Genomic DNA, 25,467 nt, shown 5'->3' on the forward strand with positions numbered 1-25,467 from the left:
CTTGTCCAAAAACACTTTAGCAGAAACACCCAGAATGACATTTGACCAAATTTTGAGCACCTCATGGCCCAGTCAGGTTGACACAGAAAATTAACCATTAAAAGATATAAAAACAAATAAATAAGATGCTTTATGACCATTAGACTACAGAGAAAACAGATCTGGCAATCTCGTTACAAGGTGATATGAGAGACAGTGACAAGGGAAAGGGAAGAGGTTAATATAGGCAGGTCTTTACATTATAACACCAGCCCAAACTTTAAATACATCAGTATCCAAATGCCATCTTGTGGCTGGTTACTCACATGAAGTTTCATTTATTTGGTGCCATTCATTCTACATCTGTTAAGATACGGTAAAATGTTTGGAATCAATGGAGCTGCCTAAGGCTCCAGGGTTTCTGCTCCCGTTGCACTTGTATTTTTAGCAGCAAACTCGTGCTTGGAGGGTTCAGACACCAGCAGCCACACCAGTCTCACATCATGTCCAACTGCCTTCTTTGCTTGTACTGCATTTATTGCAAGCACACCATAAAATACAATGTTCCTGATCGGTACACATAAGGACGCCATAACAGAAATACGTACACATTTAAACTAACATACCCCATCACTTTACAACCCCTACGTTTAGTGTAACAACAACATCATTACGCAGAATCAATAGGACTGAGTCATTTCCCCAAATCCAGGCCTCCATAAATAGTAGTCCGCATCCTTGGCCCGATGTTGTAATCTTTGCTTGGTAAGTTTATGCAGTTTAATAAAAGACTTATGACAGGAAAGGTCTTGGGCATGGCCCATAATCCATGATTTCTCTTGAAGACATATTATCATTATCGTGTAGGTCAAATCTTCACATTCTTTTCACACACACACACCACCCCTGCTCCTTACGTCTGCATTGCTCCGAAGGCCCACTGAAGCTGAGAATTGCTGGCTTTCTTTCTAATAAATAAGTGTATGTATGAAACCAACACACTGTATACCTTAAACTTACACAATATTATATATTATATAGTATAATATATAATATTAATATATAATTATATATCAACTGTATTGCAATAAAATAAAAATTTAAAAATATTCTACAAAGCAAAAGTGTTTATTAAATGATAAAATCACATGAAAGAATATTTAAAACATATGTAAAAGGTACAACTATAATAATTTAAATGCCCCTGGTGCTCACTTTGGCAGCACATACACTAAAATTGGAACGACATGGAGATTAGCATGGCCCCTGCGCAAGGATAACACACAAATTCATGAAGTGTAAAAATTAAATAAATAAACGCCCATGTGTATTAGTTTCCTACTGCTCTATCGCACATTACCACAAACTTAGCTGCTTAAAACAACACCCATTTATTAGCTCACAGCCGTGTATGTCAGAAGTCCAGAGTGGCGGGACCAAGTTCTCTGCTGAGGTTACCACAAGGCTGCAATCAAGGTATCATCAGTCAGGCTAGATGCTCACTGGAGGCTCTGGGAAAGAATCAGTTCCAAGCTTCTTCTTGCTGTTGGCAGAATTTAGCTCCTTGCAGTTATAGGGTTTAAGTCCTCCTTTTCTTGACATGTGGCCCCCTCTATCTTCAAGCCAGTAATGACAAGTCAGGCAAATCCTTCTGATGCTTTGAATCTCTAACATCCTAATCTGCAACCCTGGAAAAAAAAACTCTGCTTTTACAGAGTTCATGTGATTGGATTAGGCCCACCCAGACACTTCTCCTCTTTGATTAACTTGGAATCAGCTGATTATTAACCTTAATCACATGTATAAAATCCCATTTGCACGGTAAGTGACAAAATCACAGATGTAACACAAAGGATAGAGATCATTAGGGCCTTTTTAGAATTCTTCTTACCACATATTGTATCCAGCATCCAATCCTCTGTGGGTACCTTCCTGGTCTTACCCCCTTCCTGCTATCCTGAACTCTGTGTCTGGCCTTCTCTTGTTTTTCTTTACCCTTAGCACATGTACATGTAACACTAAGAATATATCATTCCAGAGTACTTAATTTTAAAGTATACCTAGATGAAATAATATGAAAATAACCTTGGTGGTAAAGGATAGTCTTTTCAACAAGGGTGCTAGAATTTTTGGATATCCACATGCAAAAAAAAAATCAGCTTTGTCCCACACCTTGCACAATGTATCAAAATTAATTCAAAATGGATCAGAGATCTAAATGTAAAGGCTAAAATTATAAAACTTTTAGGAAAAAAAAAGCATAAGAGGAAATGTGTGTGGTCTTGGGTTAAACAAAGATTTCTTTTTCTTTCTTTTTTTTAAGATTTTATTTATTTATTTTTAGAGAGAGGAAGGGAGGGAGAGGGAGAGAAACATCAATGTGTGGTTGCCTCTTGTGTGTCCCCTACTGGGAACCTGACCTGCAACCCAGTCATGTGCCCTGACTGGGAGTGGAGCTGGTGACCCTTTGATTCACAGGCTGGCACTCAATCCACTGAGCCACACCAGCCAGGAAAGGCAAAGATTTCTTATACATGATACTGAAAGTATCCAAACACATACAATCCACATACATACAGATTGATAAACTGGGCTTCCTCAAAACTGAAAATTTCTGCTTTTCAAAATAAACTATTAAGAACATAAAAGGCATGCTACAGACTAGGAGAAAACATTTGCAAATAATATATCTGACAGAGGACTTGTACCTGGGATATACAAAGAACTATCAAATTAAATAATTTTTTAAAATCTCAAAATCAAAAGACCTCAAAAAAGTTTCTAACAGACACTTCACCAGATAAGATATATAGATGGCAAATAGACACATGAAAATGTGCTCATCCTTAGTTATTAGAAAAATGCAAACTAAAAGTACAAGTTAATGGGGTGGGGTCGAGGGGTGGAGAGAAAATGCAGACAACTGTAAGTGAACAACAATAAAATAATTTTTTAAAAAGTATGAGTTAAGATTATTCACCTACTAAAATGGCTGAAAACAGAAAGGTGTGTGAGTAAAAAAATTGTGGTATATCCATACAATGGAATACCATCTGACAATAGAACGGAATGGCCTATTGATACATGCAACATGGATGAATCTCATTATAATTATCATGAATGAAGAAGCCAGACAACAAAAGTACATAGTATAATTCCATTTATATAAATCCCTAGAAAAAGCAATATAATTTATTGGGAAAGAAAGCAGGTCAGTGGTTGCTTAGGGTGATGGGAAGAATCAGAAGGGAGGGTTACATGGGGCAGAAAACTTTTGAGAATTGTGCTATGTTGGTTATCTTGATTGTGTGATGGTTTCCTGTATAAATATGTGAAACTGCTTAAATTGTTTATATATGTGCAGTTTATTGTATAACAATTATACTGAATAAATCCATTTGAAAGACAAAGAAAGCAATTTACTATGAACTTTATATGTTAAAAAAATAAACTGAACGAATTATTTACCAGCTGCTTGAGCATGTGCAAATAAAAACATAGCACAGAGGAGAGTCACCCACGATTGTGTCTCTAATTAGTATCAGGGGAACAAATAAACTTAATAAATGAAAATCTTTGGTATATGATGCACTGTCATCATTGGTTCACGCATAGTCTTACTTATTTTATTTGCTTCTCCATTTATCATAATATTATGAAGAGTCATGAGTATCTGGCCAGATAAATAACTCTGATCATCACTTCGACCCATTTTATACCCTGGCCTTCAAAAACCCTGCCTAAAATTACCAACCACCTTGAATTTCCTATTTAACCTTCTCTTCATATCTTAGAATATTTCATTTAACATGACTTTGAAAACTGCTTTAGTTCCGAATGTTCTTTAAACTTTTTTGAAATGGGTATCATGCTCATAGCAGCACTATTCACAGTAGCCAAGAGATGGAAGCAACCCAAGCGTCCACTGACAGATGAATGGGTACATAAATTGCGGTGTATATGCGTACAGTGGAATACTAATCAGCCTTAAGAAAGAAGGAAATTCAGACACATGCTACAACATGGATGAACCTTGAGGATATTATGTTAGGTGAAATAAACCAGATACGAAAAGACAAAAACTGTATGATTCCACTTACATGAGGTGTCTAAAGTAGGCACATCCACAGAAGCAGAAAGTATAAAGGTAGTTACCAGGGAGTGCGGAGAGAGGGGCAGGGGGTATTTTCATGGGTATAGATTTTCAGACTTATAAAATGAAAAAGTTTTTTAGATATGTTTCACAACAATACCCTTAAAAATGTATTGAACTACATACTTGAAAATGGTTAAGATGGTAAATTTCTTTATAACTTATCATATAAACCATTACAAAATAAATGCAAATGCTAAATGTAGTCTTTTTCCACTAACATTACTAAATTATTATTCATATTATTGTATGTAACTATGTTTTCACTGTTGTAAAATATTAATTTCCTTATTCCTACTTTCTTTGGTTTATTTTGATAGTTTATTTTGCCTGACATTGATTTTCAGCATTTTAAAAAAATTTTATGGGTTAATGGCTATACATTTTCTGCAATATGTTTTAATGTAGTAAAAATAATATAACATATGTTAATATGAAGAATTTCTGTTATTGTTTAGAACATTTTCTAATTTTCATTATGATTCTTCTTTGACACGTGGGTTATTCAAAAGTATAATTTATAGACTGTAATTACATTAGGATTTTTCTAGTTACATTTTGTTCATTGCTTAATTCATTGTGTTCAGAGGATCACAATATATGGATCATTTTTAAAATATTCATGTGATTGGAAAGGATGTCATTCAGTTTTAAGTATTTTCAAATTTTGGTCATCACATTTTTAGAATTGTAGGTTGTTTAAATCTCCAAGTTGTAAAAAATTTTAATGACTTATTTTTGTCATTAAATTCTGATATATTTTGGTCAGTATAATACCTATTCTTTGAAATTTGTTGAGATTTTCTTTACGGCTTACAGAATGATGAATTTTTATAACTGTTACTCTTGTCCATTAAATCAAGCTTATTAATAGTGACATTCAAATCTATATTTCTAACTGGATTTTAAAAATATATCAACAATTAGATATTTGCTAAATTCTCTACCATGGCATTGGATCTGTTGATTTCTTCTTGTAGTTTTATCAACTTTGTATATTCAAATCAACTTAGTAGGTATATACATGTTTAGAATTTTTAATGTAATTTTTACATCTTATTGTAATTTTTACATTTACTATTATGTAATAAACATCTGTATCCCTAATAGTGCTTTTTATTTTAAAGTACATATTTTATATTGTTTTATAATAATTAATAAGTTATGCCACCTTTCTTTTAATTGGCATTTACCTAACATATAATATATTCCATATTCTCTTACATACTACCTCTATAGAGCCTTACATATTAGATTATCTTATAAATTAGCATAAAACTGGATTTTTGAAATCCATTCCATCAATCTCTATTTTTTCATTTACAAGTTTAGTTCACTTATATTGGTCATGATTATTTATATATTTGGATTTGTCTTATCATCTTTTTATTCAATTTTCTTGATTTATTATATTATTTTTCATTTCTTATTTGTTTCTTTGAAGCAGTGTTAATCATCCATATTACCAAGCACTTCATGGTTAAAAAAAAAATTAGTGAGCATTAGCTTTCTGTTTGGCAAGGGTATCATAGCTTTCCTTCCACTCTTCTCTTTGCTGCTATTGGTCCAAAGCTGTTGAAATAACCCCAAGGAAATTTGACCCAGTTTCTTCCCTGGTCTATTCTTCATTTTAAGAACCCAACCCCAGGGGATTAGGGAAATCCCCAAGTGGTAAGGAGCTCACACCCTTTGAAGAAGCCAGCAGATGACAGGAACCTAGTAAGGGAGAACTGCTTGTTTTCCTTCCATCACCACCGTTTACAGACCCTGCCTTCCCTATGATCTGCAGGAAGTTGGGACCACAGGGTGTCAGTCTCTCTAACGATCCACCAAGGCTTCTAGACCCTCCTGCAGCGTTGCTCCCCCACTACCATCACTACCACCAGCATGTCCTTTTCTTCCTTGCCAAAATACTGCAGTGCTTTCTCAGAAACGCAAGAGGCCCACAGTTCTCTGTGCCTTCTTTCACTTGGTCTAAACTGTAATTTATGAAGCAGGAATCTAGGATGTTTGAACAAGGTAGTTGCCATTTTCCTGAATTCAGATGTCTTACTTTATTCCCCCAAATTTAATTTCCTTAGTCTTTCTTTTGAGAGTGATTTGGGGGGGTCAAAAATCAGGATCAGTACTATGTAAGCTTGCCCTAATATATTCATATCCTTGGTTATTTATCTATATGTTCTAATTTTCCTAAAATGACTTTATACTGTTTGCGTAATTAAAATATAAATTTCACCTAAGTTTATTTAAAAATTTTATTAAATTTCATCCTAGTGTTTTCCAATCAATTCTTACAACAAATATTTGAGTTTATAGTGTTCTAGGATGACATTAGCTGACTTGTAATTGTCTGTTTAAATAAAGCCTGTTTTGCTCTTTTTACTACTAATATGATAATTATATGAGCCAAGCAGAATGCACCTCTGCTCTGGAGATTATCCATGGAAATGATACAATTAATGTACTTTGATTTTATCCCGAGGCATTCTCTTTGAGTCTTTTCAATCCAACGCTCTTATAAACAGGATAAAAACATCAGCATTTAGATTAACAGCTGAATTTTGTTTTAAATATTTCCTTAATTATAATCTACTTAACTTTTTTGCAGTTTAAGGGATTTTTTGTTGTTATTGTTACTGGTTTCCACAGAAAATCTCTTACTTGTGTTTCTTATATGACAATTTTGTGTTTTCTGGGATGCAGAGCTGAAAAATATGATGGCCGTTGCTCTGAAGAGCTGTCTTCTTGTTTTGCTCTTTTAAATTTTGCACCCAAGCAACAATTCTCTTTTAGAAATACATCTTTAAAAAAAAGACAACAGTCATAGTTCACTAATTCATGCAAAAATACAAGTTTCCAAAACTGGAGGAAACTCAGTGAATCTTGAGGAAAAGTTTTAAAAAAAAGCAAATAAATCCTGCTAGAATGCTTACTTCCTCTTGAAACTTAGACTGAGCAATGCAAGAGTCAGATGAATGTGAGATGCTGGTTTTTCTCATCTGAGAGAAACCAGAGGCAAAGCCCACCTGTAACTAGCAAAGCTATAGCTCTCAGAGAGCCGAGGTGGAGCTTCATCATTTTAACAGAGACCAATTTTGATTTTAGGACTGCAGACATGACTCAGATTTAAAACCTTCAAATTGTAGAGACTCAAAAAGCATCCTAGACAAAAAGAAAAAAGTAAAAAAGTGGAAGAAATAAACTATAGTATCAAGATGTGATGCCCATGATAAGGTGACCCTGGTGTCCATGCAAGTAAATGGAGAAAAGGAAGGAGAATGAAGCAATTGGTAGCTGTATGCTAAAGCCGGGCCACCCTGGTTTTAGGAGACTGGGCTCTGTTCTGTGTCTGTTCTTTTGCTTGTCTGCCCTTTCTTGGGAGCACAGTGTTGTGGAGAGAATATTGGCCAGATCAGCAATAAAAACAAAAAACCCTCTGTTTTCAATGTAGAAAATGGATGGCATCCTTAGCTAATAAGTGTTTAATTCTATCAACAGCTCTGGTTAAATATATTAAATATGGTCTCTATCATCAGTTTGCACTGTTTCAGAAAGATGCATCTGTTACATACACAGAAAGGCAGGTCATCCATGAAACATGAAAGCGATACAGGACGCCTGGTTCAGGCCAAGGGCCTCCCCGTCCTGCAGCTAAGTGGCGAAGCTCTGCCATGTGGTTCTAATCAAGTACCTCAAAAGTGCACTTCACATGAAAATCTAAAGAGACAAGCTCAGATTAAATGCAGGCTCAACACATACACATTTTAGGATTCAGTGGAGGTATTTCAATTGTATAACATATGTAGTCACTTCTGGTACATAAAATGGATTTTTACAGGTCCTTACACAATCCATAAAGAAGCCTACGTACTTTTTATTGTCTTTCTGACAATATTTTGTATAAATGTTGACATTTATCCTTTGAATTGTGTTAATTGGATGGTACGGCTTCTGTAAGAAGCAAGGAAAGGAACAAAGGGGCCCAGCAGGGACAGTGGGAGTGGTGAGAGTGTAGAGGCAACAGAAAGGGGAGAGAGGGCAGAGGGACAGTTAGAGAATCCACCCCAAACTTAGTGTGCCTCCTCTTACCTGCTCCTGCAATCACCCACTGCTCCGCCTCACGAGCCTGAAGAGAGACACAAACCTCTTACCTTTTATTGAGAGAGGCAGAATAACGGCCTCCCAAAGTTGCCCACACTCTCATTCTCAAAACCAGTGAATATGTCACTTTATATAGCAAAAGGGACTTTGTAGAATTGACTCAGTTAAGGATCTTGTGGAGAGATAATCCTGAATTATCTGAGTGGGCTCCATGTAATCACAAGTGTCCTTATAAGAGAGAGGAAGGGGGTTCAAACTCAGAGGAGATGAATGACAGAGCAGAGAGAGAGAGAGAGAGAGAGAGAGAGAGAGAGAGAGAGAGAGATCTGGAGCCACTGTTGGCTCTGAAAAGGGGGAAAGAGCCATGAGCCAAGGAGTGCGGGTGGCCTCTAGAAGCCAGAAAAAAAGCAAGGAAATGGATTCCCCCAGAGCCTCGAGAAGCAACAAGGCCCTGGCGACACCTAGGGCTTCTGACCTCCAGAACTGTAAGAGAAAAAGTCAGTGTTGTTTTAACCCACTAAGTTTTTGATAATTTGTTACAGCAGCAATAGGAAACAAACACATCTCTCTACCCCAGTGAAAAGTTACTGATTTACAACTCCATTTATTCAAATCTTTTTTAAAAAGATTTTATTTCTTTATTTTTAGAGAAAGGGGAAGGGAAGGAGAAAGACAGAGAGAGATACATCAGTGTGGGGTTGCCTCTTGTGTGCCCTCAACTTGGGACCTGGCCCACAACCCAGGCATGTGCCCTGAATGGGAATCGAACCAGCAACCCTTTGGCTTGCAGGCCAGTGCTTAATACATTGAGCCACACCAGCCAGGGCCCATTTCTTCAAATTTTGATGGCCCTTCCAAACTTCAAAGTTTGTGTTTCTGTGATTACTAACTGGGTGGCTATGAGGAAACCCTGGTTGCTTTTTTTAATATGCTCAAAGTATAAATAAATTCATAAGTTCTAATAAATAAATTATGAGTTCCTCTAAATAAATTATGAGTTCTAATATTAAAGATTCTCAGAGCTAAAAACAGTGTAGCCACAGAAACGGAGTGGTATGCCACACACATTTCAGCTGATGAGGATGGGGACCCTGTGCCCACAGGAGAAGGTAACCACTTCCAGTAAGAAAAACCAACCTGCTTGCACATCTGTTTCTCTGCCCAACCTTGGGAATCTATATTCACTTCCAGGAAAACAAGAATTCTCAATTTGTTAAAGGAATATCTCTCACCTGAAAGCACTGAAATAGAAATGTAAGTCATAAATATAAATACATGCTCAAGAACCACCAGACACCTGAGGAAAATCAACAGCATGAAGAAGAACTAACACTGGGGGAAATAGAATATGCAAAAAAGACCGGAGGAGACTCCAAAATAGTCATTGGTATCCTCAGAGAGATGAGAGGCCATCACAAGAAAAGGTTAGTAGGAAAAAGTGATCACAATTATTGGACAATAAAAACAATTGTTATTCTCAACTCCAGAAATAAATCTCAGTACTTGAGTTGAATTACATACTAGAAATAAGTGAAGATTAAATAGGTAACCTGGATGGATTCTTCTGTAATAGAGTACAAAATAAAATGTAACAAATTATGAGAAAAATGTTAAAAGATAAGAAAGATAGATGAGTCCACTGAAAGTCTAGCAGAAGTTACATGGGAAAAGGTGTATCAGATATATGTAATTGAAATTTTTGATAAGGATAAAGTTATGTGTCAAAGAATGAATGAAGAAAAAGAAAAAGGAAGGAAGGAAGGAAAGAAGGAAGGAGAGAAAGACAGGAAGGAAGGAAGGAAGGAAGGAAGGAAGGAAGGAAGGAAGGAAGGAAGGAAGGAAGGAAGGAAGGAAGGAAGGAAGGGAGGGAAAGAAAGAAAAAATAAAGGAAGGGAGAAAGGAAGGGAGAGAAGGAAGAAAGAAAGAAAAGAAAAGAATAGGGAAGGGTGGAGGGAGGGAGGAACTAGAGCAAAACAGGTTACCTACAAAAACATTTGAGCAGACTAGCCTAAGACTGTACATATGCAAGAAATCCATACAGTAATATCTTTAAAAAACTTAGAATTCAAATACAGAACCAAACCATCACATAATTTTGAAGGCAGAAAAGAAGATATTTTTCAATTGCAAAGATTCTGAAAGTTGACCTCTCATGGAATTCATGCCAAGGAGTTACTATATCATGTCCTTTACTAAAAAGATTAGTAAACAAACAAAATAAATAAAAAGCTGGGAAAAAAAGCCATGATAGAATTCAAGAATACTAAAGTGTTCTAGTATTCTTTAGAATACTAAAGAATTTAGGCTAGCCAGTTGTTTCTTTAAAATCATTTTTATTGTTATTCTATTATAGTTGTCCCAATTTTTCCCCCTTTGCCCTCCTCTGCCCATCTCAGCCCCCATTCCTGCAGTCATTTTTCACACTGTTGTCCGTGTCCGTGGGTCATTGATACATGTTCTTTTATTAGTCCCTTCCCCTTCTTTCCACCATTATCCCTCTCACCCTCCTCTCTATCAGTCTGTTCCATGTTTACATGCCTGTGGTTCTATTTGACTCGTTAGTTTATTTTGTTCATTAGATTCCTCCTTTATAGGTGAGATCATATGGTATTTGTCTTTCACCAGCTGGCTTATTTCACTTAGCTTAACATTCTCCAGTTCCATCCATGCCGTCAAGAAAGGTAGGAGTTCCTTATTTCTTTCTGCTGTGTAGTATTCCATTGTGTAAATGTACCAGTTTTTTGATCCATTCATCTACTGTTGGGAACTTATGCTGTTTCCAGCACTTAGCTATTGTATATAGTACTGATATGAACAAAGGGGTGCATAAGTTCTTTTGAATTGGTGATTCAGAATTCTTAGGGTACATTCCCATCAGTGGAATCGCTGGGCCAAAATGGTTACACTTTTAGTTTTTTGAGGAAATTCCATACTGTTTTCCACAGTGGCTGCACCAGTCTGCATTCCCACCAACAGTGTTCCCTTTTCTCCACGTCCTTGCCAGCACTGTTGTTTGTCGATTTATTAATGATAGCTATTCTTATAGGTGTGAGGTGATACCTCTTTATGGTTTTAATTTGCATCTCTCTGATGGCTAATGATGTTGAGCATCTTTTCATATGTCCATGGGTCATCTGTATGTCACCTTTGGAGAAGTGTCTATTCAGGTCCTTTTCCCATTTTTTGATTGGATTGTTTGTGTTCCTGGTGTGGAGTCATGTGAGTTCTTTATATATTTTGGAGATCAAACCCTTGTCCGATGTATCATTGACAAATATGTTCTCCCATATGGTCAGTTCCCTTTTCATTTTGATGATGGTTTCTTTAGCCATGCAGAAGCTTTTTAGTTTGATGTAGTCCCATTTATTTTTTTCCTTTATTTCCCCTGCCCTAGGAGGTATATTGACAAATATATTGTTACATAGGATATCTGAAATTTTCCTATGTTCTCCTCTAGGACCTCTATGGTGTCACAACTTATATTTGTCTCTTATCCATTTTGAGTTTATTCTGGTGTATGGTGTAAGTTGGTGGTCTAGTTTCTTTTCTTTTCTTTTCTTTTTTTTTTTTTTGCATGTAGCTGTCCAGTTCTCTCAACACCATTTATTGAAGAGGATATTTTTGCTCCATTGTATGCTCCTGCCCCCTTTGTCAAATACTAATTGACCGTAGAGACATGGGTTTATTTCTGGGCTCTCTATTAATGTTCCATTGATCTGTGTGTCTGTTCTTATGCCACTATCAGGCTGATTTGATTACAGTGGCCTTGTAGTATAGTTTGATATTAGGTATTGTGATCCCTCCTACTTTGTTCTTCTTTCTCAAGATTGCTGAGGCTATTCAGGGTCTCTTTTGGTTCCATATAAATTTTTGAAATATTTGTTCTAGACCTGTGAAATATGCCATTGGTGTTTTAGTAGGAATTGCACTGAATCTTTAAATTGCTCTGGGTAATACGGACATTTAATGATGTTAATTCTTCTAATCCATGAACACAGTATATGCTTGCATTTATTTGTATCTTCCTTAATTTCTTTCTTCAGTGTTCTATGGCTTTCTGAGTATAGGTCTTTTACCTCCTTTGTTAAATTTATTCCTAAGTACTTTATTTTTCTTGTTGCTATAGTAAATGGGGTGTTTTTCCTAGTTTTTCTTTCTGATGTTTCATTGTTGGTATATACAAATGCCCTTGATTTCTGAATATTGACTTTGCATCCTGTTTTTTTGCCAAATTCACTTATTAGGTTAAGTACTTTTTGGTGAAGACTATAGGGTTTTCTATGTACAGTATCATGTCATCTGCAAATAATGACAGTTTTACTTCCTCCTTTCCAATTTGGATGCCTTTTAATTCTATTTCTGGTCTGACCACTGTGACTAAAACTTGCAATACTATATTAAATGAGTGGTGAAAGCAGACATCCTTGTCTTGTGCCTGATCTTAAAGGGAAAGCTTTTAATTTTTGCCCCTTGAGTATAATGTTGGCTGTAGGTTTCTTGTATGTGGCTTTTATTATGTTGAAGTACCCTCCCCCATTCACACTTTGCTAAGTGTTTTCATCATATATGGATGATGAATTTTATCAAATGCTTTTTCAGCATCTGTTGATATGATTGTGTTTTTTGTCCTTCATTTTGTTGATGTGGTGTATTACATTTATTAATTTGTGAATGTTGTACCATCCTTCCATCCCTAGGATAAATCCCACTTGATCATGGGGTATGATCTTTTTAATGTATTATTGAATCTGGACTGCCAATATTTTGTTGAGGATTTTAGCATCTATGTTCATCAGCGATTTTGGGCTGTAGTTTTCTTTTTGTTGTTGTTGTTGTTGTGTCTTTACCTGGTTTTGGAATTATACTGGCCTCGTATAAAAAGTTTGGGAGTCTTCCCTCTTATTGAATTTTTTGGAAGAGTTTGAGAAGGATAGGAGTTAGTTCTTCCTTAAATGTTTGGTGAAATTCACCTATGAAGCCATCTGGTCCAGGGCTTTTGTGTCCCAAAAAACTAAGTAAAACTGTCTTTATTTGCAGAAGACATGATGGTATATGTAGAAAGCCCTAGAGACTCCATCAAAAAGCCTGTTAAAACTCAAAATAAATTTAGTAAAGTTGCAGGATACAAAATCAATATAAAAAATCAGTTGCACTTCTATATACTAACAGCAAACTATCAGAAAGAGAACAAATATTAAATCTGATTTGTCATTGCATCAAAAAGAATAAAATACCTAGGAATAAATTTAATCAAGGAGGTTAAAGATCCATACAGTGAAAGCTATAAGACATTTATGAAAGAAATTAAAGAAAACACAGATAAATGGAAAGATAGTCTGTGGTCACGGAAGAAAATTAGAAAAAGAAGAAAAGAGATGTTCAACTTCCCTTATAATTAATCAAATAAAAATTAAAACAACAAAAACCTCAAGATCAAAAGTACTAACACAGAAATGAATAAGGGGCTCCCAGTCAAGATGGCAGAGTAGGTAACACTGCACTGGCATCCTCTCATGACCACATCAACATTTGCACTAATCTACAGAACAAATATCATTGAGAACCACTTGAAGTCTAGCTGAACAGAAGTCCTACAACTAAGGATATATAGAAGAAGCCATTTCAAGACTGGTAGGAGTCCTAGCTGGTGTGGCTTAGTGGATTAAGCACTGGCCTGTGAAACAAGGGGTCACCAGTTCGATTCCAAGTTAGGGCACATGCCTGGGTTGCAGACCAGGTCCCTTGGTGCAGGGCGTGAGAGAGGCAACAATGTTGATGTTTCTCTCTCTCTCTTTCTCCCTCCCTCCCCCTCAATCTTTAAAAGAGGGGCAAAGAGATGGAATGAGCTGGACCCCACACGGGGCAAAGAGATGGAATGAGCTGGACCCCACACCCGCATGCCATACCTACATGTGGCAGTTAAAACTCAGAGGGGTATCTCAGCTCTGGAGGTTCCCCCTAAAAAGAGAGGGGTCCCAGCCCTCACCACGTTCCCCAGCCCAGGGTTCTAGTGCCACGAAGTTCTCATAACTTCTGATTTTGAAAACCAGTGGGCATTGTGGCTGAATAAGACGGAGGGCTTCTGGAGACCCAGGCATTCTCTTAAAGGACCCACACATACACTTACTCTCACTCACTCTGAACTCCAGTTCTGGGCAGCAGCTGTCAGGGACAAATGGGGAGGAACCAAATTGTCTGGCTTCAGGGCAAGGACAGGAGGGACAGCTTTCTCCCAGACAGAAGTGCTTTGTCCCTTTGCTAAGCTCCCTCTCACCCCCTGCAGGTAGAGGCCAGTGCCATATCCGAGTCTCCAACCTGACTAACACTGCACCACGCATTGTACCACACCCTGGTGATTGAGACCCTGCCCCCCCCCCAAATTTGGGGGTAACAGGGCCTTTTCCATACAAATGGCCTGTTGGCTCATGCTGCAAACTTTCTTAAAGTCTCTCAAAGGTTCACAAACACCCCAAAAGCAGCATGTGGCTTTGTGCCTTTTGCTAAGTGGCCCCAGGCCTGGCACTAGCTACAGGTGGCCTTGGTTTGTAGCTTGGCCTCTTCCCAACATAAGTAGCAGCCATCAGTAGTTCACTTTGTAGTTCATGCCAGGTGGCCCCAGACAGGGCCCAGGCAGCAGCTAACTTTGACCTGAACCTCCTGCTAGGCCCAAAAGCCTGCACACCAGAGCACCAGAGACCAGGCAGGAGCACCACCCAACCACCTCCACAGGTAACACGCTCAAAGTGCGGACTCCTCAGGCAACAGATCTTCACTGCAGTGAGTCCTTCTCTGTGGAGTCTGCCCCTTCACAGCAGCTCCTCCACTGTAGTCGTGGCCATTCCTCATAGTCAATCAGCCTGGGGGTCAGTCCCTCCTATTGAGATGCCAACAGCAATCAAGTCTCAACTACAACACAGGGGTGCACAAATCCACCTGGGGGGTGCACCTTGAACACTTGGCCAGATTACTCAGGGCCACTGGGCCCTATAGGACACCTACTACCTAAGGCCACTGAGCTAAGATGAGGAAACACAGTAGATCTACCTAACACACAGAAACAGAGAGAGGTAACCAAAATGGGGAGACATGAAAATATATCCCAAATGAAAGAACAGGAGAAATCTCCAAAACAAACAAAAAAGACACAACAAAATGAAAAAAAAGACAAGAAAACTACCAGATACAGAGTTCAAAACAATAGTTAGAAGGATGCTCAAGGAACTTAGTGAGAACTTAACCAGCATACAAAAAGACCCAGAAACCATAAAAAAGAGTCAGTCAGAAATGAAAAATATAATAACAGAAATGAAGAATACACTAAAATAAATGAAGAGCAGATTAGATGAAACAGAGCAGCAAATCAGCAATGGGGAACTAGGTAGCAAAAAGCACCCAATCAGAATAGCAGAAATATTTTTAAAGAATTGAGGCACATTTAAGGGACCCCTGGGACAACATCAAGTATAACAACATCCACATCATAGTGGTACCAGAAGGAGAAAAGAGAAAGCAAGGGATCGAGAACCCATTTGAAGAAATAATGACTGAAAACTTCCCTAACTTGGTAAAGGAAAAACACACAAGTCCAGGAAGAGTCCCCGACAAGATGGACCCAAAGAGGACCACAGCAAGATACATCATAATTAAAATGTCAAAGATTAAGAACAAAGAATCTTAAAAGTAGCAAGAGAAAGACAGTTATCCACAAGGGAGCTTCCATAAGACTGTCAGCTGATTTCTCAACAGCAACATTTCAGGTCAGAAGAGACTGGCAAAAAATATTAAAAGCAATGAAAAACAAGGACCTACAACCAAGGTTATCCAGCAAAGATACCATTTAGAATTGAAGGGCATATAAAGATCTTCCCAGACAAGAAAAAGCTAAAGTAGTTCATTACCACAAAATCAGTATTATAAGAAATGTCTTCTTTAAGAAAAGAAGAAATCAAAAATAAGAATAATAAAATGGTGATAACTATATGCCTATCAATAATTACTTTAAATGTAAATGGTTTAAATGTTCCAATTAAAAGGCATACAGTGGTAGAAAGGGTAGCAAAACAAGACCTATCATATGTGTCTACAAGAGACTCACTTCAGATTAAAAGACACACACTGACTGAAATTGAAGAGATAGAAAATGAAGAAAAGCTGGTATACCAATACTTATAACAGACAAAATAGACTTTAAAACAAAGGCTGTAGAAGAGACAAAGAAAGACCTAGCAATTCCACTTCTGGGTATTTATCCAAAGAATCACAAAACACTAAATTGAAAAGATATACACATCCATATGTTCACGGCCACATTATGTACAATAGCCAAGACAGGGAAGCAACCTGCGTCCATCAATATTGAGTGGATAAAGAAATGGTGCATATATATAATGAAATAGGACTCAACCATAAAAAAGAATGAAATCTTGCCATCTGCAATAATGTGGGGGAACCTAGAATGTATTTCACTGAATAAAATTAGTCAAAGAAAAGACAAATGCCACTAAGATTTAACTTATATGTAGAATCTAAAAAACAAAATAAATGAATAAGCAGATAAAAAACAGACTCATAGATATAGAGAACATTTTGCCAGATGGTGGGATGCTTGGGGAGATGGGTGGAAAAAGTGAAGATATTAAGAAGTACAAATTGGTAGTCACAGAATAGTCATGGGGATGTTAAGTACAGCATAGGGAATGTAGTTGATAATACTGTAGTAACTACATACAGTGTCAGATGGGTGCTAGATTTATTGGGGTCATCACTTCATAAGTCATATAGATAGATGTCTAGTCACTGGATTATACACATGAAACTAATATAATATTGTATGTCAACTGTAATTAAAACTAAGAAGTGATTACTTTTTAAAATTTATTTTTATTTTGTAGTCCTCACCCAAGGATATGTTTATTGATTTTAAAGAGAGAGGAAGTTAGGGGGTTGGCAGAGAGAAAAGGAGAGGGAGGGAGGGGGTGGAGAGAGAGAAGAGAAGAGAAGCAAAGACAAGACATGGACCTGTTGCCTTCCATACGTGCCACAACCAAGGATCAAACTCACAACCTAGGTGTGTGCTCTGACTGGGGATTGAACCCACAACACGCTGGTGTATAGGATGATGCTCCAACCAGTTTAGCCACCTGGCCAGGGAGAAAACTAAAAAATTATTTCAAAAAATGTTTTGTGTAATTAACTTTATAGTTCAGGTGTGTTTCTTGGATAAATCGGAGTAGATGTTCAAATTATGTTAAATTTTTTTTTAAAGAGAAAGAGAGAAAAAAACAATGCCTTTGATGAGCTCATTCATAGAATTGTTATGGCTGAGAAAAGAAATACTGAGCTTGAGGATATGTCAACAGAAACTACCTAAACACAAAAGAGAAAAAAGTGAAACATTGGAATAGAATATCCAAGAATTGTGGGACAAATACAAAACATATAACATACACTAATGGAAATACTATAAGGAAAAAAAGCCAGAGAAAGGTACAGACGAAATATTTGAAACAATAAGGACTGAGAAACTCCCCTAAATCAAAAACACTGAATCACAGGCTAAGGAAGTTCAGAGAATACCAATGGTGCATTTCATTATGTATGTTTTGCGTATGCTTATGTATTACTTATGTATAACCTCAATTAATCACACCAAAAAATATAAGGGTTGAGGGGGAAAATTAGGAATATTTCATTTTTATATGAAACTCGTAGTACCCATGAGGCCGTATAGTGTTATTCAAAAGTGGACTTGCATTAACGGTAATTGTAAATTGCAAACTCTACAGTGACCACTAAAAAGAAGTATAATTGGTAAGTTAAGAAAGAAAATTGAATTTTAAATGGTCAATTAAACCCACAAAAAACAGAAAAAGGGTGGAGGACAAAAATAAGGATAAAGAACAAGGACAACAAATAGAAAACAGTAACAAATATGGTAGATATTAATCAAACTATATTAATAATCACTTTGAACATCAATGATCTAAATGTACCAATTAATAAACACAGGTTCTCAGAGTCAATCAAAAAAAGACCCAACTATAAGATGTCCATAAGTAATCTTTAAATATAAAGACACATTAAGACACATATACATTGAAAGTAAACAAATGATTTCCTCAGAAAACTAAAAATGGAACTGCCTTTTGACCCAGCAATTCCACTGCTGGGATTATACCCTAAGAACCCTGAAACACCAATCCAAAAGAACCTATGGACCCCAATGTTCATAGCAGCACAATTTACAATAGCCAAGTACTGGAAGCAACCTAAGTGCCCATCAGCAAATGAGTGGATCAAAAAACTATGGTACATTTACACAATGGAATTCTATGCAGCAGAGAGAAAGAAGGAGCTTATACCCTTTGTGACAGCATGGATGGAACTGGAGAGCATTATGCCAAGTGAAATAAGCTAGGCGGTGAGGGACAAATACCATATGATCTCACCTTTAACTGGAACATAATCAATAGAAGAAAAAAGCAAACAAAATATAACCAGAGTCATTGAAATTAAGAACAATCCAACAATAGCCAGAGGGGAGGGAGGAGGGGACAATGGGGAGAAGGGTTTCCGGAACTACTATAAAGGACACATGGACAAAACCAAGGAGGAGGGTGGAAGCAGGGGAGGGAGGTGGGTTTGGATGGGGTGGGAGGGAGAGGTGGGGAGAAAATGCAGACAACTGTAATTGAAGAATAAAATAATTTTTTAAAAAAGTAAACAAATGGAACGAGATAAACCATGCTAACACTAATCAGAAGCAAGAGTAGCTACAGTAACTCCAGGCAGAGCAAACTTCAGAGCAAGGAGTTATCACGGACAAACAGGGGCATTAGAGGATGACAAAGGGATGAATTCTCTAAGATCCAACCACCCTTAATAATGTCAAAATCTGTAAGGCAAAAATAGAACTGCAAGGGGAAATAGATGAAGCCACTACTACAGTTGGAGATTTCGACATCCTTATAATCAGAAATGAACAGACGCAGCCGGCAGAAAATCATGAGGACATACTTGAACTCAACAGCACCATCAATCAAATGGTTATAATCGACATCCTTAGACTACTCCATCCAGTAACAGCCAAACATCATTCTTCTCAAACTCACCAGGATTATTCACCAAGACAGACCATGTTCCAGGCCATGAAACATAACAAATTTGAAAGAATGAAAATCGTACATGCTCTCAGACAACAGAAAAGGAGCTGGAAAAATAGCTGGTATGGGATGTGGATATTGGGGGAGGCTGTGCATATGGGGGGGAGGGGTGTATCGGAACTCTCTGTTCTGTTTGCTCAACTTTGCTGTGAACCTAAAACTGCTATAAAAAAAATAAAATTTAAAAAGTAGAGGAAGAGGCGCTGGTCAGGTAGCTCAGTTGGTTAGAGCGTCAACCCAATACACCAAGGCTGCAGGTTTGATCCTCGGCCAGGGCACATACAAAACTCGACCAAGGAATGCATAAATAAGTGGAACAACAAATTGATGTTTCCCTCTTTCTAAAATCAATTCGAAAAGTAGAGGAAGAAATAAATCAATATAGAAGCAAAAATTAAAGAAACAGAAACATTACTAATGGAAATGTAGATGTTACAATAAAACCAGTATTTTTAAAATGTCAGGTGTTATCAAGAACATTAGCTGAAAAGACTTTCTGAACCTTCTAAAAATGACTCTAACATTATAAATACATATTTATATCAAGCATGTCTGTCATTAGTCCAGAAATAGTGTTATTTAAGCAAAGTAAGCAAAGAAACAGAGGTAGTGCCAGATTCCGATAAAGAATACAATGGCAGAATTGTCTTATAATTTGAAACACTTGGATAAGAAAGCCTGTTAGAACATAATGTATTCAATATACTGGAGTCAAAATCACCGAACAATTTAATTTTACAAGTTTTGTGGAAAATGAAGTGCAATTTTAAATTCTTTAACTGTTTCCAGAAAACATTTCTCTCTCCTCACAAAAGAAGCCTAATATAACCTCATCTTTAAGCTGTAAAATGATTTTAAAGCAAAAATATAGATAAATAATCATTGTAAAGCCTTAAATTAACTCAGTTTTACAAAAATACTGGTGGCGCCCTCATTTCATCTGTAATGTTTCTTTTCAATCCCCTGAAAAATCTCTTTACAAAGATAAAGGCATACTGTAGGAAGGAAGCAATCTTCTCTTCTAAATGCACGATCTCTCAGCGTCCATTAGCTCCACCTCAGGCTGAACTGTAATTTGGCCCTGAGGACTGTCGTGAAGTTTGTTGACTTCAGCATAAGCAGACCGTTTCAGAACAGAAAGACTTGGGTCTAATAAAAAGGTGATCCATGGCTGAACTTTGTCTTCAAAAAAGAAAAACAAAGAGAGAGACAGAGAGGGAGGGGGAGAGGCACAAGGAGGGGGACAGAAGGAAAGAGATATGAGGCGTGGTGCTGGCGCACACACAAGCAGTCTGTAAAAACTCCCAAAGGTACAGCTTCTAAGGCTTTGAACAGAACCTTCACTGCAGAATTCCGCAGATAACTGAAGAGTTGCTGCCACCTCATGGAGAAATGGAAGATCTCATTTAGAAATACCATTCTGCAATCACACGCTTACACCTTTTCTCTACTATTGAACTACTACAAAGAAAATAACCACAAATATTTCTTACAGATGCCCATTCCTCTTGGTATATAATTTTCCTTTAAAAATAACTAATTCAGTTTCGATTCCCATAATATTGTAGAGCACATGCATATGAAAGGATGAAATACAGTCTCACTTTATTATTACTTAGACTCAGATACACTGTCACTCAAATTCCGTTCCCCAGACATGACTGCAGAGACATAGTCTGACACGACAGGGTGCTCTGCCCTGAGCGTCCCCTTTACAAATGTAATAGCTCAATTTCAAAATTAAGATAGCAAAACTGAAATTGATCTTGATGCTTCATGTCCACCATTTCTGCAACGTTCTGACTAAAAATAAAAAACCTTTTACTTTTTGTACTACCGCCCTTCCAATTTCAGCTCCTGTCTCAAGCTATGTGATCCTAGCAACAGAAATCAGCAAGCACAAAAGCTGAAATACAATAATGAATTCACTTCCAAGGAGCATGTGTAACAATGTGCCACTCTCTGCAGAAGGCAAATATTCAATAGTGTGGGTTTTGATTCAGAAAAATATAACCTCAAAGTTAAATGTAATTTCTTTTATTGTCTGTCTTGTCCCACTAGAATATAAATTCCATAGAATTAGGGAACTTGGCTCTCTGGTCCTAGGTTGGAGACAACTGAAAATATTTCTTTTGTGAACGAGAAAATTAACGCTGGTTTACACAGTGATAACCACTAGCAGCTGTAGCTTCATTGCATTTCCATGTTTATGAAAACATTCGATGCCAACCATCAACAAAATAAGATTGGTTTTTCTTTTAAATTTAAATCAGAGAGGATCTAAAATTCAATAAAGTTTTAAAAGCTGCTGAATTTACTTCAATCTGTTTTCAAATACTAATCTAGTAACTGCAGTACTTATCCTTTATGAGTCAAGACCTATTTTTGAAAAATAGAACAGCTTTCCCTCCTAGCTTTATTGAGGTATAATTGAGAAATAAAATTGTAAGATATTTAAAGTGAACATTGTATACACATACATTGTGAAAGAATTCCTTCCAGGTAGTGAACTGACACATCTAAGATGCAATTTATACAATGGTATTTATCACTGGGGCTCGGACGGGATTTCCGTTTAGATCACTTGCAATGACGTGAGTGCATTTCGGTGTTTCCCCAGCTGACTCTCTGAATGCTTCAACCAGGTCCTCTCCTCCATCGAATCTGTGCTTTGTGTTCACCTTCTATGGACCCCGCCCCAGCTCTCAACCAGACCTTAATTCAATTTGAAAACAAAACTGAATTCCTGCAGTCTGCATGTTCTTCAACTTTTTCCAACGTTGGATCAGAAAATGGAAAGATAATTCTGCTTTTAATTTTATCACCAAGCCTGGTTTATACAAAAATTAAAGAAATCTCTAAAAATGAACTTACACACACGCACAACAGAACTTTAATGAGTGTTCGTCCTGTTATTCTTTATCACATACCTACATTATCTATGTTCTTTTAAAAAGATGAGAAGCATTAATCAAATGAAAACAACATAATACATGGTGGCAACCTTAGCCTCAGATTAAGCAAAATTCAATGTCTACATTAAATAAGATGAAAAGGAATATTATGTAATAATAAAAGCTACAATCCTAAAGAATATATGCAATATGTTTCTTTATGGACTAAACATAAAGCTAAAACTTCTAGAGCTATAGGAACTTGGTAAAGTCATATATCATAATACCCTTAAAACAACTGTTTCAGAATTTGACAGCTTAAGTAGGCAAAATAACAATATTATAGAAGATGTGAATGATACAGGTGTGTCACTTAATAGATGCATCTGTACAAACTTTTGTTTCCTACCAATATATATTAAAATTCTATATCCATGAAGTAGTTTTATAAATCAATCAAAACCTCAACTCTGCTATCATCTTTGAGACCTTGGAAAAGTTACTTAGTATTTCCAAGTTTCTATTTCCTTCTCTGTAAAATAAAAACTGTCACACTTACTCCCTAGATTGTTGTGACAGCTTAATAATTTTTTTTTCTAGCAGTCATAGAAACATCTCCAATACATGTGCCTTTAAATACTGTATTCCATGCAGTACAGCGTGAGGAATGCCTTTGAAGGTTTAATGACTAATACAAGGGAGAGCCAAGCACAGGACCTGGCACCTATGAGAGAGGAAAGAATAAGTAGTGTTTCTTTTTGTTATTATATTTCTTCATGATTTCCATTTTCCCTGCCTTGAGTACTAAGTACTTTTTGGTCCATCTTTTTATCACAGCTCTCTTCTACTTGGAAAAATTTTAAGTAATCCAATCTAGGAAACCCCAGCATACTGCAGTAAAACACACCAGATGAATTTCTCTTGCCTTGGCTGCCCTGGGCAAATCCGAATGTAAATCTAAAATAAGGAATGAGAGTCCTGGCTGGTGCGGCTCAGTGGATTGAGTGCCAGTCTGAGAACCAAAGGGTCACCGGTTCAATACCCAGTCAGGGCATATGCCGACTGGGTTTTGGGCCAGGTCCCCAGGTGGGGGGCATACAAAAGGCAACCACACATTGATGTGTCTCTCCTTCTCTCCTTCCCTTCCCCTCTCTCTAAAAATAAATAAAATCACTTTAAAAATAAAATAAATAAGTAATGATAAAACATAAACAAACCAACCAGAAAAAAATCAAATTCTTGGCCACGAAGAAAACTTTAATGAACTCCAAAAAAGAGAGATTTTATGTTCCACATTCTCTAACTGTAACTGAATTGCAAACCCGAAGTTTACAAGTAGAAAAACAAATGGAAAAAAACAAACTCCTTACAATAAAAAATTAAGACCCAGTCTTCAAAATAGTAGCTATCCAAAGACATAACTAAAACATATTTCAAATAATAATAATACTTGATATCAAAATATCTGGACATAGCTAAACTATATGCAGTAGGAAATAGTTTAAATGCATCTATTACTAAAAACAAAAAAAGACTGACAGTAAACTAAGTATACAACTAAAAAACATTTTTTCAATTACAATAAATCAAAAGAAAGCCATAAAAAATTAGGACTCAAGATTGATGACCAGCAGCACCCCACTCCTTGATACTTCTGTACGCACAAACCCTGCACACGGTTACTCATAGCAGCTTTATTTACAACAGACCCGAACTGGAAACAATTAAAATGCCCTACAACTGGTGAATGAGTAAGCAAAATACATACATCCACATCATTACTAAGCAAAAAAATGAAAGAATGATTAATACAATTCAGATGCATCTGAAGGGCACTATGCTGAATGAAAATAAAGCTAAGCTAATCTTAAAAGATCACATACTGTACTATTCCATTAATAAAACATTCTTCGAGTAACAAAATGATATACGTAGAGAACAAATTGGTTACTGAAAGTGGGGAAATAGGAAGACATGACTACAAAAGGACAGAAAAAGAGAAATATTTGTGGTGATAGAAGTGTTCTGTATCTTCAATATGGTGCAGGTTACACTGACCTACATGCGATGAAATAGCACAGAAATACACATGCGTTGGACCGGTGTCAATCTCCTGGCTGTGGTTTGCACTACAGTTACATAGGATGTAACCAGTGGGTGAAGGGGGCACAGGTCCTCTCTGTATTATCTTTGTAATTTCTTGCAAATCTATAATTATTCCAAAATAAAGTTTTTTTTAAAGAATAAAGGATGAAATTTTTAAATGGAAGGAAAAATAAGATAAAATCTTGTTTTTTAAAAATATAAATAAGACAGATTAAATACCCAACAAGTCTGACTACGGGGAATAAAGGAGAGAAAATGAAAGAACACATTTAATAAGAAGTAAGGTATTACCCCAGCTACAGAAGAAATTAAAAGACCTCATACATTCAACAGCAATAACTTTGAAATTTTTAAGGTAAATTGTACTAGTATGGACTACTTTTAAAGGTAGGACCTCCTTTGATGGCCGCACCATTTGTGTTCCCTGAATCCATTCCCACAAAACACAACAGAAGCCCTACAGCTCTGGCGAGGAGCACGATTGCACGCATGAATGTCTGCCTGGAGTATGGCATGGTGAAATCGACTATTAGCAGTTTTCCAACATAAAGAAGCCATCAGTAGTGCTGATGTTTGTAAGAGTGTGAAGAGTGCTCACAGAACAATGATCACAGGCCATTGAAGAGGTAGAAAAATTATTGTTTAGATAAATGAAAAGCAGATGGCTGGTGGTAGGATTTTGGTGGCAGTTAATAGGTGAAAAAGCGAAGACGCTGCACACTGACCTCCTGACAGACAGACACCCCTGGAACGAATGCTGAGTGAGGCTCATAAGGGCTGGTTTGATAAACTTCAGGAGTGGCATTCATAGTGTAGTGAGGCATGGGGTCGCTGCCAGTTCTAACAAAGCAGCTGCTAATTTTGTGACAGAATTTCAGTATGCAGAGGCTGAGGGATTTGTTCCCATAACAGGTGTTCAATTGTGATGAGACAGGTGTCTCTTAAAGGAAAATGCCAAAGAGAACCTAGGTCACACAGGAAGAGCAGTTACTACCAGGATACAAGCCAATGAAGGACAGGCTGACATAAGTGTTGAGTGGGAATAGGAGTGAGAACTTTAAATTGAAGCTTC

General features: G+C 36.9%; 1 non-coding gene across 1 annotated transcript; it reads left to right on the forward strand.

The window, feature by feature from the left end:
- The first annotated feature begins 1,186 nt into the window (after positions 1-1,186).
- On the forward strand, positions 1,187-1,290 carry LOC112304937 (U6 spliceosomal RNA). The gene has a single exon (XR_002974798.1). It is a non-coding gene; the product is annotated as a U6 spliceosomal RNA (small nuclear RNA).
- Positions 1,291-25,467: the final 24,177 nt, after the last annotated feature.

This window comes from Desmodus rotundus, chromosome 4 (genome assembly GCF_022682495.2).
Source record: "Desmodus rotundus isolate HL8 chromosome 4, HLdesRot8A.1, whole genome shotgun sequence".
Lineage (NCBI taxonomy): Eukaryota > Metazoa > Chordata > Mammalia > Chiroptera > Phyllostomidae > Desmodus > Desmodus rotundus.